Genomic DNA, 18,450 nt, shown 5'->3' with positions numbered 1-18,450 from the left:
CATCTGGGAGAAATTGGAAATAACTGAGTAACAGCCTATTTGTTTTTCTCCAATATTCAGCTGCTCACTCTAGTTTGAAACACTATGCCTCTCCTCCAAGGATAGAGAGACCATTAATTCTATCATAAAGATATAATGTTGACTCTAGATTAAAGAGTCAGTACTTAAATTTCAAAATGGATTAAGGAATTTTTTTCCCTGTGGGTTAAATAAACTAAGCTATTCTCTGTATTACTGTACATACTCAGGTCTTCATATTCTCTGACAACCTTCTAGTTCAATGACTTAAAAGATTGTCTTTAAGGGCCAGTAAAAGCATTTTATCATCCTTTGAATCTTAGAAATTCATAATGTTCCAGTACTGTTGTTAGTTCTATTGCCTTTTGTCTATTCACATTGATCCAAGAGACTGACATCTTCTGAAGCTTTTGAGTTCATAAGTTGGGTGATTGTAAGGGAAATTGTTTTCTAACTCTCTGGACTTACAGCTTCACAAACATGCAGACAATGATCCAGATTCTACTAATTCAGAAGAAGAAATAAAGTTGAAAAGTTTATAGTAAAGAATCCTTTGAAATGATTGTCCTAAAAGAAAGCAGTTTTCAGGAGAATATTTGTTCAGAAAAAGTGCATTAAAAAACTTGGTAAAGTCTAATGAAGGAGGTGATGTGGAATAAATGCCAACATAGCAAACAAAACATTCAAGGGAAGTCCTCTAATTCCTCTTGAAGCTGAGAATATCAGATGAGTCCCACCATACTCTCCTGCTGCTTCATGTCACCTATTTGCAAGGCTAGATTTCAAAATTATCTGGTTTTGAGAAGGACTGTTAGTTTGGACTGCTAAGACCTCTATCTTGAGCTGGAGTGAGGAAAGAAACATGACATAAATAGTAGGTACTCTGAGAACTGTCCTGGGCATATGAACAGCTTCATAGTCTGTAAAGTGGCAAAGGTGTCACCTAGGGACTGGCTGAAGTCATAGGCCTTTGCACCTCTCTCTGGGATCTGAACTGCAAAAACATGGCCTTTGTTCTAAAGTCTGGTGGAATATTTACTCCTTGGCCTCACAGAACCTCAGATCACCAGGGCTCTGGATATGACACATCCAGGTCAAGTGAACTTCAGACACTCTGGTATGTTTCAGTCGAGATGTTAATGGCAAGTACGAAAGGTGGAAGACCAAAGGGAAGGAAGGAGCCAAAGCATAATCACAGGGCAATGCTTTCTATTCTATTTTCATTTCAAAGCAGTGAGAACATAATTATACAACTATTAAAGGAAACAAGCTGTTTATAGGACCCCAAAGAAGTGTCTTTAAGCAAGAAAATCATGCAAAACCATGAATGACAGTGCTCTCTTCATTTATGACTGTGGGTATATTTTGTTTATTCGAGCAAGAAAAAAGTCATAGCAGATTTCCCAGCTGGCTGAATTGTCACTAGCATCAGGATGATAGATGTGTGTGTGTGTGTGTGTGTGTGTGTGTGTGTGTGTGTGTGTGTGTAGGGAGAGAGAGAGAGAGAGAGAGAGAGAGAGAGAGAGAGAGAGAGAGAGAGAGAGAGATTAGGCTCTAGAGTGAATATGTTCATCACTAAATGTATGCAGTCAGGCATGCATTACATGTGAGTTTCTGTGAATTAGAGGCCAACCTGGTCAACATAGATTTTTAAGACAGCTAGGGATACATAGAGAGACATTATCTCAAAAATATTTCAGACAGAAATATAAATAAGAAAGAATACCGATTCACTGCTTAAACAATTTGAAAAATTAAGAATGGAAACACCATCATATTTATGGTGTTACCATCTTTCAGTTTGTTTACTTTTTTTTATTCTCCATAGACACCATGTTGTCTGACAAAACATTTCTCAGGGAGACACAAGCCATATGTCTCCTCACCACAGATAGGGAGCCTGTGATAGACCAATGTCCAACTTGGTGAACCAGAGAGTTATATTTGGGTAATTTACAGGAATATGGGTAAGGGGTTATTTAAAGGTGCAGAAATGACTTAAAGATGACTGCATCACTAAAACTCATCAGAACATGGGTGACAGCTCACAAAGCTGAGAACCTGGAACACACCGCACAGCTTACGGGCAGCTCAACAGATTGGAGAACACTCTTTCCTTGTGTCTTTGTTGGTCTAAACTTTATCCAGGCAGCTTGTCTAGTTTTTGCTTCTTCCAGGCAGCTGGTCTTGCTTGAGAGTCTTCTTTGAAGATTGGCTTATCCAAGTCTTCTTTCCTGCCAAGTTTCACATTTTTAAGAATGACCAGCTTTTACTGTCTACTTGGGTAGAGAGGGGCCTAGTGAATTTAATCAGTTTTAGGGACTTCTGGAAGCTTGCTATTTTGGTGCTTAAGGAACTTCCCTTCAGGATACAATGTCTAAACTTCGAGGAAAGTGTTACACAGAGCTAGTTCTATAATTAAAGTACTATTATAAACAAAAATTTTATTCTGCTTGTCTGACTGACCTTATTGTTGGGCATGGAATTTTATGTTTCCATATTCTGTAACGTTATAACTATTGCTGTATTGGTAATTGAACTATGCATTTATTACATATTATATGATATAACATTAGTGGGGTTATATCACAATTTATTTCTTAAATTTTTCCTAATTAAAATATTAGGAATAGGCTTTTATAGACTCCCTTTCATTTTTAGTTTAATTTTGTCATTCATAGTTTTTAGTTTTTTGATGTAGTGTCTCATAGTGCAGATTGGCCTCAAACTTACCAGGTAGATGAGGCTGGGATTGTATTCCAGACCGTGCTTCCACTTTACAAGTACTAGGATTACAGGCATGTACCAACACACTTGGATTTTTGTGTTTCCCCTTTTTATGCCAAAGAGGTTAGCATGTTCTTGTTTATTCTGTCCTATATACTTCTCTCATGCTACTGAGTCCTCCATGCTGACCTTCCAGTCCCAAGTGAGAAGTACATCTATAAGTTCTTTTGGTGAGTCTGATTCAGTTCCTTCCTCACATCCTGTTACAGTTGAGAATTGTATCCACTCATCAGTGCTCTTGATAAATGTGATCCAGGACTCTTACATGCAAGTGTAGTCACCACCCCTCCCTCTTACCCTTCTAGGGACAGGTCTAAGCAGGAACCATATCCTCCACTCTTCTTGCCAAGTCTGACCAAGAGTCCTCTACTTTTAAGGTCTCCCATGCTGCCCCTCCACAACCAGCTAGAATTTGCATCTTTTGCTGAGTCTGACTGGCTCCAGGCCAGGTCCTGCCAGGAGCCACACTTTCAGTCTTTTCCACAGGGCTACCTAGTCTCTTGTCTTGGGCTCACTTTTCTAGACCCAGGGCTAGTTGAGAGGCCCACCACATAAGACACTCTACATCCTTGAGGTCAACATTGAATTAGAATCACTCCAATTAATCTTTGCAATCAATAATCAACACTGGATAGCTAAAGAACTAATTTGCTTAGTCCTCCTACTTGATCTGAAATGAACCGAGTTCTGGCAACAGTAATAATAGAACCAAACCTCTACTCAACATAACTATCTAGAATCTCATAATAGATACAGAATCAATGAAATAATCCATATGATCAGGTCCCGCTACAAAAACAAACAGCATGAAATATGAGGACAACATGTGTTCGCACCACCCAAGACCACCAGGCTTATAGAAATAATCTCCAATGGGAATTTTACCTGATGAAACCAGGACACAGAATTAAAAGAATATTTGTAAGTGCTTGAAAGGTGGGTTAGTGGTTAAGAACACTCCCTACTCTTCCAAAGGTCCTGAGTTCTATTTCTAGCATCCATGCCATGGTTGCAATGTGATCTGATGCCCTATTCTGGCATGCAGGTGTATATGCAGAATATTCATACATACAGTTTTTAAGCTTTTGGTAAGCACAATCAAATAAGCAATTAAAGAGGATACAAGTGAATATGTGGAGGAACTCAAAGAGGAATAAACTAATCGAAGTAAAGGAAAACACAATGAAATTATGAAGAGAATACATGATTTGAAAACTAAATTCAATAAGAGAGATGTTAGAAAAACTCAGTAAAGTCAAACAATTTGATGAATTCAGTCTGCAGGTTTCGAGTTTTAGGGAAGGCTGTGTCCATCCTTGTGTTACCAGAGCTCTTCCTAAGTGATTCCTCTTCCTGTTCAAGCACTGGTCATGCAACCTTAAAAGTCCGGGAGATGCATAACAAATTGTTCATAATTTATAAGGACATAGAGTGGATCCAGTTCCTTGACATTCTCAAATTTACAGAGCAATATCTGCAAAGCATAACTAGCTCCATGCTGTTTATTTAGATAGGCTAGAAGGACCATTGATTTTGCTTCATCATGATGAATGAGCCCCTGAAACTCTGACCACTAAATTGGTGGCTCCAGAAGGGTAATGCCTGCTGCTTGGCTGAGTTACTAAGAAATTGCCCTCCCTTGTGCATTACTTTCTGTGTAAACAAAACTGTAACAAAGATATGAATAAAAGTGTATCAACCATCGAGATTATTTCTCTGCCATGTGACACTCAAAGGCTTGCCAAACAGCTCAGAGCAAATAACTTGTATTGCATTGCGCTATGAAAGTACCTTGAGATCCAGGCTTTCTTTTTCTCAGCAGTTGGATACCATTTTGTGGTTTAAATAATCTTCCTCAGTGGGGTGCTGTTTTTCAGGCCAGTGAAAGTAAGAATGAGATGATAATGGGAGCAGCTTCCTGCAGGGAGATAGGAACTGCATATGCCACAGAACCTGTTATGTGATAGTGCCACAACCATTCCTATGCTCCAAGAAGGCTGGAGATGTGACTTCTTCCTCATCAGTCATGAACCCAGAAATAGAATCAACACGGAGGAGCAGTTAACAGGCTGTTTTAGGCAGTAGCATGCTTCCAGAGCTTGATTTGAAAGAACATTTGAATACTGATATGTACTGTGTAGCAAAGGGAACAGAAATGGTGGTGAGCCTTAATGGTCTCGCTACACGAGCTGGGCTTTCTTTTCCTGCCTCCTAGAAAATTGGACGAAATGGCTGCAGATGACAGTACTAAAAATTGTTCAAGAGTCTTAATAAAGAATTTCGGGCTGAGATCTGGAGGCGTGTGCTTCACAGATGTTCTTTTGTTTGTGACGGAGTAAAACTCTCCCTGCTTACCTATTTAATAGCATGATACCCATTTTCTATGTTTTGAATGTGTTCTGGGAAAGTTTGTATGCAATCTTCATATTCATTAAGACATTCCTTCTGTCCAACAATACGATATCTTCTACTGCATTACACCAAAAGATGGCTCTTAACAGATACCAGTATCTTGATGCCAGATAGCAGTGCCTCCAAGGCCCTCAAATTATAAGGAAAATATTCTTTCCCTTTCGTAGTACTGAGGGATCTCAGGGCCTCAAACATGCTAGAAAAAATTTACCTTAGTCATTTTGGCACAGGATGTTTTGTTTTTAGTACATAGTATTACTTTGTATTCCTGGCTGGTCTGTAACTCATAGAAAACTTCTTTTCTAAACTTCCAAAATGCTGGACTTATGAACTTCAGTTACAAATACTCACCACTTTTAAAGTTATCTAGTCCATGTTATTCTACTACAGCAACAGAACCCATAGTAGGACAGAATCATATGGCTATTACTAGAACTAGATTGTTCCATCTCACTGATAGTTTCTAGAGAACAGAACACAGCTTTGTCCAAAGCAGCTGGTTGATGCATATTTTCAAAGTAGGTAAAGACATAGACAACATTGTTTGTTATAAAATATGAGATGGAGTGGGGAGATGGCTCAATAGGTAAAAGGCACTTTCCACCAAGCCTGACGACATGAATTCAACTGCCAGAACACACATGTAGAAAGAGAGAACCTACTCCCACAAGTTGTCATCTGACTTCCACCCAGCTACTTGGCAAGCATGTGCCTCTGCCTCTCCACATAGAATTTGAAAAGTAATGAGCATCTATATACGTCTGGCTACTAAAACATTACGGTCTGGAATAAATTCAGTAAAAATGTAGGAATATGAAGATTATAGTGTCAAGGAAATGGAGAGGAGCAATAGAAGGGGAGCAGTTGGTAGCAACTGATCAGTAAGGCCTACTCCTTACTGACTGCACTTGCATCAGCTTACTCTGGGACAGTGGGCTCTGTGAGTTGAATTCAGGTGAGCTAAAATAAATCTTTCCTCACTTAATTTGTCAGCACTATGTCAGCATCTGGTCACAACAATGACAAAGATAATGTAGCTATAAAGTAGCAAAACATGATAGGCAAATTTGACGGTGAAACAGTTCATCCTGTAGGAAAGAGACCATGTAGTGCATAGAATTAGCTTCTGTCAATGACGTCAATTAGTGATGATTCATATATGTGAATTTTTGCATGTATCCTACAAAGACACAGTAACTTTTTTTCTTATTTTACTAATAAGAATATGGACTTAGAAAGTACCAATGTTTTAGGTAAAAAAAAGATGAAATACTTAAATGAAAGTTTTTCTCAAGGTAGGTGTGCTGTCAAAGTGGCCAAGAGATTTAGAAACATGAGACATACTTTAATTTGAAATATCACCTGTGAATATGAAAGGTGACAGTTATATTGAACTTCTGAGCAATTTGTTTCTTTCTATAAATATTTCTTAGCATTGTCAGGCTTGAGTAGTCTTAAGGTGTTAGGCTGATATTTAGCTAAGTGTTTTTCTGATGTATTAAATTGCTGTTGACTTTGGCAGTGTTTTATTTCCTACAGACTAGTTAGATCACATGTGACATCTGTGATAACAATTACAATGAGAGTTATGTTCATCCTGGAGTGAAGTCCATCACGAGTACAACAGAGGCTGCTAGAAGGTTAAAGTGCAACAGTGAGGTGAACATGAAACATTCGTGGAAACCCAGCCATCAACTAAACAGCAGAGGTAACTGAGTTACTTAATGGATATTTTAATTTTAAAAGGTATGAGATAACTTGATAAAATGACTTGAAATAATGACACACACAGAATTGATTTACCAAGTTACCAGCAAGATCATCTTTACTACTCCTAATGCTGACAATTATGACTACATCAGCAAACAAATTAAAAAAATAAAACAAAGGATTTCTGATAGCAAATAATAGTTTGTAATTGTTAGTTAAATTCCATTTTTAAAATTTCTCTTTTACTTTATTTCTCTGGGTATTTAAAACCATCTCTTCATCTACTTATTTATGCACATCTACATCTATCCACAATCCACACATGTGTCCATGTATCCCTCCATCCCCATCCACATATTCATCCACCTGTCTATCCACTCATCCATCCATCTATCCATCCACCCACCCACCCATTCATGTACCCACCAATCCATTTACCTATCCACATATGCATCCCTCCACCCACCCATGTACCCATATGCGCGCACACACACACACACACACACACACACACACACACATCCAATAATTCATCTGACCTTTAATTCCTGTGATGTCATGAATTAAGCACTGACTACACTTAAGGTTTCATGCAAGATAAGTCAAAATAAGTCACTGTAGGCTTTATAAAAATAAAGTATATGGTATAAACCTTATTATCAAGGTTCTAATCCAGTGCTAAAATAAGTGAATGCATTTTCTCCACTTATAAAAATGTTATTGGATATCTGTATTATAAATGCTACTAAATTATTGGGAAAAGTAATTATTTCTAGAAAGAGACTTATATTTTTTCCCCTGGATGTTGCTAAGTGGGCAACTAAAACTGCATTTTCAATTTTTTTTTTTTACCAAATTCTCCTCCTTATGGTACATCATTAGTATTTGCTCATCATTAGTATTTCCCACTCTTGGTCGATAGTTTTACCTGCCGCACACTGGGTTTCAAAACAAGAAAAAAATGAAGTCGTTCAGTTGTTCTACATTCAAATATCCACTGCACTCAAATTAATCACCATGTGTCCGATGTTTCCCTTCCCAAAGACTTCTGGATTTTTTTTTTATTTTCTTTTTCTTTTTTTTTTTGGAGCTGGGGACCGAACCCAGGGCCTTGTGCTTGCTAGGCAAGCGCTCTACCACTGAGCTAAATCCCCAACCCCTCTTTTTTTGATTTTCTATATTGTTTCCAGTCAATTACTAACAGATCATTTGTTGGTTTTCCTGCCTTTCCTTGTGCTCTGGATATCCTTCAAATACACATAGTGTTAATTAGATCCAAATAAAACCTGAAGTGTCTTGACTAGATATCTTTTTTCTTAATGAAAAAGTGTTTGGCCACTTGGAGAAGTAGACTGAAGGCCACAATACCAAGGCTCACTCATGATCAAGGTTGAAATCTGCTCCAAGGGATGCTCACTATGTCAGGACACTTTCTTTTGTTTCTTTTTTTTCCCCTTCAATTTCAGTTTCATTTTTTTTTTCAGGATTTAGAATCCTTAGAGGTTGGTGCTGCCTCATGATAGCAAGTTCAGTGTTTTCATCATCAGACTGGACCACTTCCAGGATTGCCTTGTTTTTTTTCACCAAATCGTTTGTCTTGATGTCATCTTTGATGTAGTTCAACTCCAGGAATTCATGCATCGACATGGCACCCCAGCCTATGGCATTGGCTTTTTAGGTATGCTATGTGTCTCAGGGGTCAGTATTATAGAGTCCAGGGATGCCATCAAAGTGAAAACTCACAATGAGAGAAGAGATGCCAAATGACATTCACCCATTGCTCTGTGTATAGCACTGTTACACACACACACACACACACACACACACACACACACACACACACACACTAGTTGGAAGAGGTAAAGATAGAGCCAAAAGATAATGCTTTTCACCGTGTTCTGTCCTCTGAACATGTCCTCATTGATTCTCTCTTGCCTCACTTTCTCACTGAAGGCTTAGGCTTTTGGGTCTCTTGAGTTAACTATAGTTTTTCTCATAGATCTTTGGTTTTTAAATTGTCTGTCACCTGTTCTTTAAAAACCATCCAACCATGATATTGGCAGTCTAATTCCTGTATCTACTTCAAGTCATAACTTGAGTCATCTTCTATTGAGAATCTTCTCAGTTGGATCTGGTGCCATCTGCCTATGATCCCAGCATTCTGGAAGGTGAGGCACAAAGACTGTCAAGATGAAGTCAGCCTCAGCTGCTGAGACTGTCTCCTTTCACTCTTTTTTTTTTTGGTTCTTTTTTTTTGGAGCTGGGGACCGAACCCAGGGCCTTGCGCTTCCTAGGCAAGCGCTCTACCACTGAGCTAAATCCCCAGCCCTAGAGACTGTCTCTACCCACAGAGAACATTTTCTTAAGTAGCTGTGCAATATCAAGGATGTAAACCCCTGTGTTTCCATTTTATACCCTTTAGCCCTTGGACTTTTGTGGCAAAACAGGTAAAAGAAAGAATTTCTCTACAATCCCATCAGTTTGTACCCAATGGAATATTTAAAGATTATAAAAATAAACTCCTAACACCAAGATTCTCTAAATTGTCTCCATCCCTCACCTACCTTCAGGAATCACAAATGAATGGAATAAAACCTAAAGCCATTGACTTAAAAAAACTGATGGAAGAAAGGAGAAAGTTCTCAAAAATGAAGTGTGGGGTCCAATGGTTCTAGTCACAACAGGGACCTGGTATTATGAGGATTCTCACCATGTAATGCTATGGAGGACTGGAGACTTCTGGCACTGAGGCTGAAAGGTATTTTCATAAAGATGAGAGATGGAACCTATCTAGGATGGAGTCTTAGGATAACAATGTTGAAGCTAGACTGTTTCTACCTCCAGTTACCTCACCAACCTTCTCAGATAACTTCTTTTATTTTCAAAACAAAGATGAAAATAGCATTGCATATGGACAGTGTGAAGATGAACACAGGCTGATTTATCTTAAATTATTAAAACTGTGTGAATGCATTGCACCTTTGTAGTCTTTGCTCAAATCACTGGATGAAGGTGAATTAAGTATAATTCTTGTTTCTTTTCTCTCTGGTTGGTTAGGAGCAGATGTACTAAAGAAATTCATCCCCAGGACCTTCTTGGCTTTGGGAAATGATTAAGACTGTGGTTATCCTAGGAACACTGAGCATTGCATTGGTAGCCCCAAACTTTGCCAGACCTATCCTGTACTGTCTTGGTAGAGGGAAGAAACTTAAAGATGAGAATTTCTAGGCTTAAGATTATAATGTTTGGAAGAACCCAAGAGAACCCTCTTGCAGTCTATGTTCATACAGTGCAGTATGTGTATGATGCCCATGCAGATGCCCAGAGTGGCTAAAAGGGAAGAAGTATACCAGCAGAGGAGTGGGGAACTCCTCCTGGAAAGCTCAAGACCTGGGAGCAGTTCCACCTTAGCACTGTACACTCTAGAGAACTATGAGAAGGAGAAAATTAATGAGGTATAGACCTGAAGAAAAGTCAATAAACCTGGAATGAATGTCATAGAAATGAAAAGAACCTAATGTCATTACAATAATGAGATCTAAATTGAGAAGAACATAGAGGATAGGCATGGATAAATGATGGGAAACTGGCTTGAGGTATGACAGTGAAGACAGACATTCCTTAGAGATGATCTCACTTACAAGTAAAGATCACTTTTATAGAAGACGGTCTTCTATATTCCAAATCAAGTAGTGTACTGGAAGTACATGGTTCATATAAGACAGGAAGAAATCATAGAAACATAAAGCTAAGTCAAAGTTTTCTAGATGAAGAACCATGTGTGTGAGGTTGACAGAGTACACCAAGCTTAAATTAAGACAGAAAAAAACAAAGATTTCTGACACAGAAGCCCGTGTGAGAATTTCTTCACTCCGCTGAGAACATGCGCCTTCTTCAAGCATTGAAAAAGATACAGCAGAGCCCAAAAGGGATGATGACCCCTTCTCAGCTATGTTCAAGGCCAGAATACAAAAGAAGAGTTTCCATGGTTTTTTCCTGGCAATAAAATTGTGACCAAATTTATAGTCATCAAAATTGTCATTCCGTCTTGACACTTAGGGTCAAAATAATTAATGTGGGGAACCATAAGCAGAATGGCACTATTCATTTGAGTTTAAACTTGGCAGAAAGCTGGTCTCATTTGTACCTTCATTTCAGAGATATGTAGCAGAAACACTGATTTTCTGTGCCTTGGACACTTACTGCTCCTTCCCACCTGGACCTTGCTCTCTTCTCATGACTTCTCAGGGAAACTGACACTCCCATCTGAAGCTCTGCCTTTATCATCTGTTGCAGTACCCTGTTCACTTCAGGGAAGGTCAGGAGCCTTCCTTCTGTGTGATGCTTAAAGGAATGCCATGCAGATTTTAGCTGCTCCATGACTCTCAGTTAAAAAAAAACAGGGAAGGGAGCAAATGAGAGAGGAAAGTACAGAAAAATATGGGAGAGAATGGGACCCATAGGTAGGTGGTGATAGAATGGATTCTATCAAACTTGGCCACTAGTTTTTGAGTAGAAAAAAAAAGAGGTAGACTGGTAAAGTCAAATCCAAATTCCCCAAAAGACACCGAATTGAGATTTGCTCTGAACTCAGGCTATGAATTTAATGACATTTTCTGACTATTTTAGATTAAGATAAGCTACAAGGCCTTCTCCATAGATCTTTACTATTTAAGTACTCACTCCTCTAGGGATTTATAATATCAACTCTTCTGAGAGGCAGCAGCAGGCTACCAGGGCCAGCTTGCTTTCCAAATGCCCTGGGGGCTGATTAAATCAATCTCAGGCTAAACTATGACTTTAGGAATCCAATACTTGTACTATACATTTTTTGCATAAAGGTTTCATTGCTAGTTAATATGTTTTAAAAATATATCTCTTCTATTATCCAGTTATTTCCTTAGAAAATTTCAATTTCCATTATTTGTGAAAGTTATGCCCTAGAAAGTGGCTGTAAACATTGACTTAGTGAGTAGAGAAGCATTGTTCCAAGGAAAATACAACTCAAGGTTCTGGTAAGCCTCTGGTCCAGAAGCATCAACTTATTGCACATAATCTTGCTTTTGATGTGTCCTTAACTTAAAGACATTGCATTTGATGTAGATTGCTGGTTCACTACCATGTACACATGACTGCACACATTGAATAAATATAGTAATTGCCTGTTGGGAATAGAAATACATTTTGGAAATCAGATGAGTCAACAACTCTTGAAGATGAAAAATGAAGAGTTTTAGTTCTGTATAATGTGAGTCTGAACTGATATGTGAATTTCAGTGAAGATGCATAATAGAGCTCAGAGATGTGACTTGCCAATCATGACTTAGATCCCACAAAAGTTCTTAAACATCTTTAGGTCATGAAGAACATACATTTGATTTACTATTTAAAAAATGTTTCTTTTGACCTTTTCATCTTTTCTACCATTCTGGGGGCTTATCAAAACAAAAAATTTTTGTAATAATGTAATTGTTTTATGGGTTGTAGCTTTTAAAAACATTGCTCACGGTCACGAGTTGTTTGGTTCTTGTGTATAAAATTTTACAAAGGAGGGGCTTCTAGCCTAGAAAAATGGATACAAGATAAAAGGAGAGATCTGAGTTGAGAGTATAACATGAGGCCAAGATTAGAAACTTGGTTTTAGAGCTCCCTGCACCCAAACCCTCTGTGGGAGAGAGCTACACTCTCAGAAATGCAGAAAATCCTGAGAGCTCAGAGGAATGTCCACATTCCTGACTCAAGAGGAACCTGCCTAGTGCCCTCTGGATACAGGAATATAGGAGCAGTCAGTGGCAGAAACCTTCCAGTTTCTGCCTGTGCTGAGAACCAAAAGCCAGTCACCAGAAGCAACTACACACCTGAGACAAGAGGTAAGACCAACCTTTTTGCTCCAAGTGGCTTGCCTGGTGGCCTTAGGATAGAAAAAACTAAGAGCAACTCTCTGTTCCCATATTCAACTGAAAGAAAATAAAAGGAGTGCTGACACAGAGGCTTAGAGGAGGGTCAAGCCACTGTCAGAGACAGCAAAATAAACTAATACCAGAGACAACCTAATGGCTAGAGGCAAACATAGGAACCTAAGCAACAGAAACCAAGACTACTTGGCATCATCAGAGCCCAGTTCTCCCACAAAAGTAAATACCAGATATCTGAACACACTGGAAAAGAAAGATTTGGATCTAAAATCACATCTCATGATAATCATAGAGGACTATAAGAAGGACATAAATAATTCCTTTAAAGAAATAGAGGACAACACAGGTAAACCAGTAGAAGCCCTTAAAGAGGAAATAAAAAAATCGCTTAAGGAATTAAAGGAAAACACAACCAAACAGATGAAGGAATTGAATAAAATCATCCAGGATTTAAAAATGGAAATAGAAACAATGAAGAAAGCACAAATGGAGCCAACTCTGGAGATAGAAAACCTGGGAAAAGATCAGGAGTGATAGATGCAAGCATCACCAACAGAATGCAAGAGATAGAAGAGAGAATTTCAGGGGCAAAAGATACATAGAAAACATTGACACAACCATCAATGATAATGTAAAACACAAAAAGTTCCTAACCCAAAACATTCAGGAAATCCAGGACACAATGAGAAGATCAAACCTAAGGATAATAGATATAAAAGAGAGGGAAGACTATCAACATAAAGGGCCAATAAATATCTTCAACAAAATCATAGACAAAAACTTCCTTAACCTGAAGAAAGAGATACCCATAAATATACAAGAAGCCTACAGAACTCCAAATAGATTGGACCAGAAAAGAAACTCCTCCTGTCACATAATAGTCAAAACACTAAATGCACAAAACAAAGAAAGAATAGTAAAAGCAGTAAGGGAAAAATGTCAAGTAACATATAAAGGCAGACCTATCAGAATTATACCAGACTTCTCACCAGAGACTATAAAAGCCAGAAGATCCTGGACAGATGTCGTACATACCCTAAGAGAACACAAATGCCAGCCCAGGTTACTATATCCAGCAAAACTCTCAATTAATATAGATGGAGAAACCAAGATATTCCAGACAAAACCAAATTTACACAATATCTTTCTACAAATCCATCCCTACAAAGGATAATAGATGGACACTCCAACACAAAGAGGGGAACTACACCTTAGAAAAAGCAAGAAAGTAATCTCCTTGCAAGTAAACCAAAAGAAGAGACACACAAACATAATTCCACCTCTAAATGCAAAAATATCAGGAAGCAATAATAACTATTCATTAATATCTTTCAACATCAATGGGTTCAATTCCCCAATAAAAAGACATAGATTAACCGGCTGGAAATGTAAAGAGGACCCAGCATTTTGCTGCATACAGGAAACACACTTCAAAGACAAAAACAGAAACTACCTCAAAGTAACATACTGGAAAACAATTTTCAAAGCAAATGGTCTGAAGAAAGAAGCTGGAGTAGCCATTCTAATATTGAATAAAATCGACTTTCAACCAAAAGCCACCAAAAACATAAGGATGGGCACTTCATATTCATCAAAGGAAAAATCCACCAAGATGAACTCTTTTTTTAAAAATCTTTATTAACTTGAGTATTTATTAATTACATTTTGATTGTTATTCCCTTTCCCGGTTTCTGGGCCAACATCCCCATCCCCCTCCTCCCTCCCCTTCTATATTGGTGTTCCCCTCCCCATCCTTCCCCCATTACCGCCCTCCCCCAACAATCACGTTCACTGGGGGTTCAATCTTGGCAGGACCAAGGGCTTCCCCTTCCACTGGTGCTCTTACTAGGCTATTCATTGCTACCTATGAGGTTAGAGCCCAGGGTAGGTCCATGTATATTCTTTGAGTAGTGGCTTAGTCCCTGGAAGCTCTGGTTGGTTGGCATTGTTGTTCATACGGGGTCTCGAGCCCCTTCAAGCTCTTCCAATCCTTTCTCTGATTCCTTCAACGGGGGTCCCGTTCTAAGTTCAGTGGTTTGCTGCTGGCATTCGCCTATGTATTTGCTGTATTCTGGGTGTGTCACTCAAGAGAGATCTACATCCAGTTCCTGTTGGCCTGCACTTCTTTGCTTCATCCATCTTGTCTAATTGGGTGGCTGTATATGTATGGGCCACATGTGGGGCAGGCTCTGAATGGGTGTTCCTTCTGCCTCTGTTTTAAACTTTGCCTCCCTATTCCCTGCCAAGGATATTCATGTTCTCCTTTTAAAGAAGGAGTGAAGCATTCACATTTTGGTCATCCCTCTTGAGTTTCATGTGTTCTGTGCATCTAGGGCTATTCAAGCATTTGGGCTAATAGCCACTTATCAATGAGTGTATACCATGTGTGTTTTTCTGTGATTGGGTTCCCTCACTCAGGATGATATTTTCCAGTTCCATCCATTTGCCTATGAATTTCATAGTCATTGTTTTTGATAGCTGAGTAATATTCCATTGTGTAGATGTACCACATTTTCTGTATCCATTCTTCTGTTGAAGGGCATCTGGGTTCTTTCCAGATTTTGGCTATTATAAATAAGGCTGCTATGAACATAGTGGAGCATGTGTCTTTTTTATATGTTGGGGCATCTGTTGGGTATATGCCCAAGAGAGGTATAGCTGGGTCCTCATGCAGTTCAATGTCCAATTTTCTGAGGAACCTCCAGACTGATTTCCAGAATGCTTGTACCAGTCTGCAGTCCCACCAACAATGGAGGAGTGTTCTTCTTTCTCCACATTCTCGCCAGCATCTCCTGTCACTTGAGTTTTTGATCTTAGCCATTCTCACTGGTGTGAGGTGAAATCTCAGGGTTGTTTTGATTTGCATTTCCCTTATGACTAACGATGTTGAACATGTCTCAGCCATTTGGCATTCCTTAGCTGTGAATTCTATATTTAGCTCTGAACCCCATTTTTTAATATGGTCATTTGTCTCCCTGTGGTCTAACTTCTTGAGTTTTTGTATATTTTGAATATAAGCCCTCTATATGTTGTAGGATTGATAAAAATCTTTTCCCAATCTGTTGGTTGTTGTTTTGTCCTAACCACAGTGTCCTTTGCCTTACAGAAGCTTTGCAGTTTTATGAGATCCCATTTGTTGATTCTTGATCTTAGAGCATAAGCCATTGGTGTTTTGTTCAGGAAATTTTTTCCAGTACCCATGTGTTCGAGATGCTTCCCCACTTTTTCTTCTATTAGTTTGAGTGTATCTGGTTTGATGTGGATGTCCTTGATCCACTTGGATTAAGCTTTGTACAGGGTGATAAGCATGGATCGATCTGCATTCTTCTACATGTTGAACTCCAGTTGAACCAGCACCATTTGCTGAAAATGCTATCTTTTTTCATTGGATGGTTTTGGCTCCTTTGTCAAAAATCAAGCGACCAGAGGTGTGTGGGTTCATTTCTGGGTCTTCAATTCTATTCCACTGCTCTATCTGTCTGTCTCTGTACCAGTACTATGCAGCTTTTATCACTATTGCTCTGTAATACTGCTTGAGTTCAGGGATAGTGATTCCCCCAGAATTCTTTTTATTGTTGAGGATATTTTAACTGTCCTGGGTTTTTTGTTATTTCAGATGAATTTGCAAATTTTTCTGTCTAACTCTTTGAAGAATTGGATTGGTATTTGATGGGGATTGCATTGAAACTGTAGATCTCATTTGGTAAAATGGCCATTTTTATTATATTAATCCTGCCAATCCATGAGCATGGGAGATCTTTCCATCTTTTGAGGTCTTTTTCAATTTCTCTCTTCAGAGGCTTGAAGTTCTTATTGTAGAGATATTTTACTTGCTTGGTTAAAGTCACACCGAGGTACTTTATATTATTTGGAACTATTATGAAGGGTGTCGTTTCCTTAATTTCTTTCTCGGCTTGTTTCTCTTTTGTGTAGAGGAAAGCTACTGATTTATTTGAGTTAATTTTATACCCAGCCACTGCTGAAGTTGTTTATTAGTTTTAGTAGTTCTCTGGTGGAACTTTTGGGATCACTTAAATATACTATCATATCATCTGCAAACAGTGATATTTTGACTTCTTCTTTTCCAGTCTGTATCCCCTTGATCTCCTTTTGCTGTCTGATTGCTCTGGCTAGAACTTCAAGAACTATATTGAATAAGTAGGGAGAGAGTGGGCAGCCTTGTCTAGTCCCTGATTTTAGTGGGATTGCTTCAAGTTTCTCTCCATTTAGTTTAATGTTACTGACTGGTTTGTTTTATATGGCTTTTACTATGTTTAGGTATGGGCCTTGAATTCCTATTCTTTCCAGGACTTTTATCATGAAGGGGTGTTGAATTTTGTCAAATGCTTTCTCAGAATCTAATGAAATGATCATGTGGTTTTGTTCTCTCAGTTTGTTTATATAATGGATCACGTTGATGGTTTTCCGTATATTAAATCATCCCTGCATGCCTTGGATGAAGCCTACTTGATCATGGTGGATGATTGTTTTGATGTGTTCTTGGATTCGGTTTACCAGAATTTTATTGAGTATTTTTGTGTCAATATTCATAAGGGAAATTGGTCTGAAATTCTCTTTCTTTGTTGAGTCTTTGTGTGGTTTAGGTATAAGAGTAATTGTGGCTTCATAGAAGAAATTCGGTAGTGCTCCATCTGTTTCAATTTTGTGGAATAGTTTGGATAGTATTGGTATGAGGTCTTCTATGAAGGTCTGATAGAATTCTGCACTAAACCCGTCTGGACCTGGGCTCTTTTTGGTTGGGAGACCTTTAATGACTGCTTCTATTTCCTTAGGAGTTATGGGGTTGTTTAAATGGTTTATCTGTTCCTGATTTAACTCTGGTACCTGCTATCTGTCTAGGAAATTGTCCATTTCCTCCAGATTTTCAAATTTTGTTGAATATTGGCTTTTGTAGTAGGATCTGATGATTTTTTGAATTTCCTCTGAATCTGTAGTTATGTCTCCCTTTTCATTTCTGATTTCGTTAATTTGGACGCACTCTCTGTGTCCTCTTGTTAGTCTGGCTAAGGGTTTATCTGTCTTGTTCATTTTCTCAAAGAACCAACTTTTGGTTCTGTTGATTCTTTCTATGGTCCTTTTTGTTTCTACTTGGTTGATTTCAGCTCTGAGTTTGATTATTTCCTGCCTTCTACTCCTCCTGGGTGTATTTGCTTCTTTTTGTTCTAGAGCTTGTAGGTGTGCTGTCAAGCTACTGATATATGCTCTCTCCTGTTTCTTTCTGCAGGCACTCAGAGCTATGAGTTTTCCTCTTAGCACAGCTTTCATTATGTCCCACAAGTTTTGGTATATTGTACCTTTATTTTCATTAAATTCTAAGAAGTCTTTAATTTCTTTCTTTATTTCTTCCTTGACCAGGTTATCATTGAGTAGAGCATTGTTCAACTTCCATGTTTATGTGGGCGTTCTTCCCTTATTGTTATTGAAGACCAGCTTTAGCCTGTGGTGGTCTGATTGGACGCATGGAATTATTTCTATCTTTCTGTATCTTTTGAGTCCTGTTTTATGACCGGGGTCCTAAATGGCATTAGGTGTTTTCCTCTGGAGTCAGAAATGTGGGCAGAGTGTAGTCTCTTCTGGCTTCCTATGC

The sequence above is a fragment of the Rattus norvegicus genome, chromosome 5 (assembly GCF_036323735.1).
Source record: "Rattus norvegicus strain BN/NHsdMcwi chromosome 5, GRCr8, whole genome shotgun sequence".
Taxonomy (NCBI): domain Eukaryota; kingdom Metazoa; phylum Chordata; class Mammalia; order Rodentia; family Muridae; genus Rattus; species Rattus norvegicus.
The sequence above is the reverse complement of the archived record's forward strand: the minus strand, read 5'-3'. Positions refer to the sequence as shown.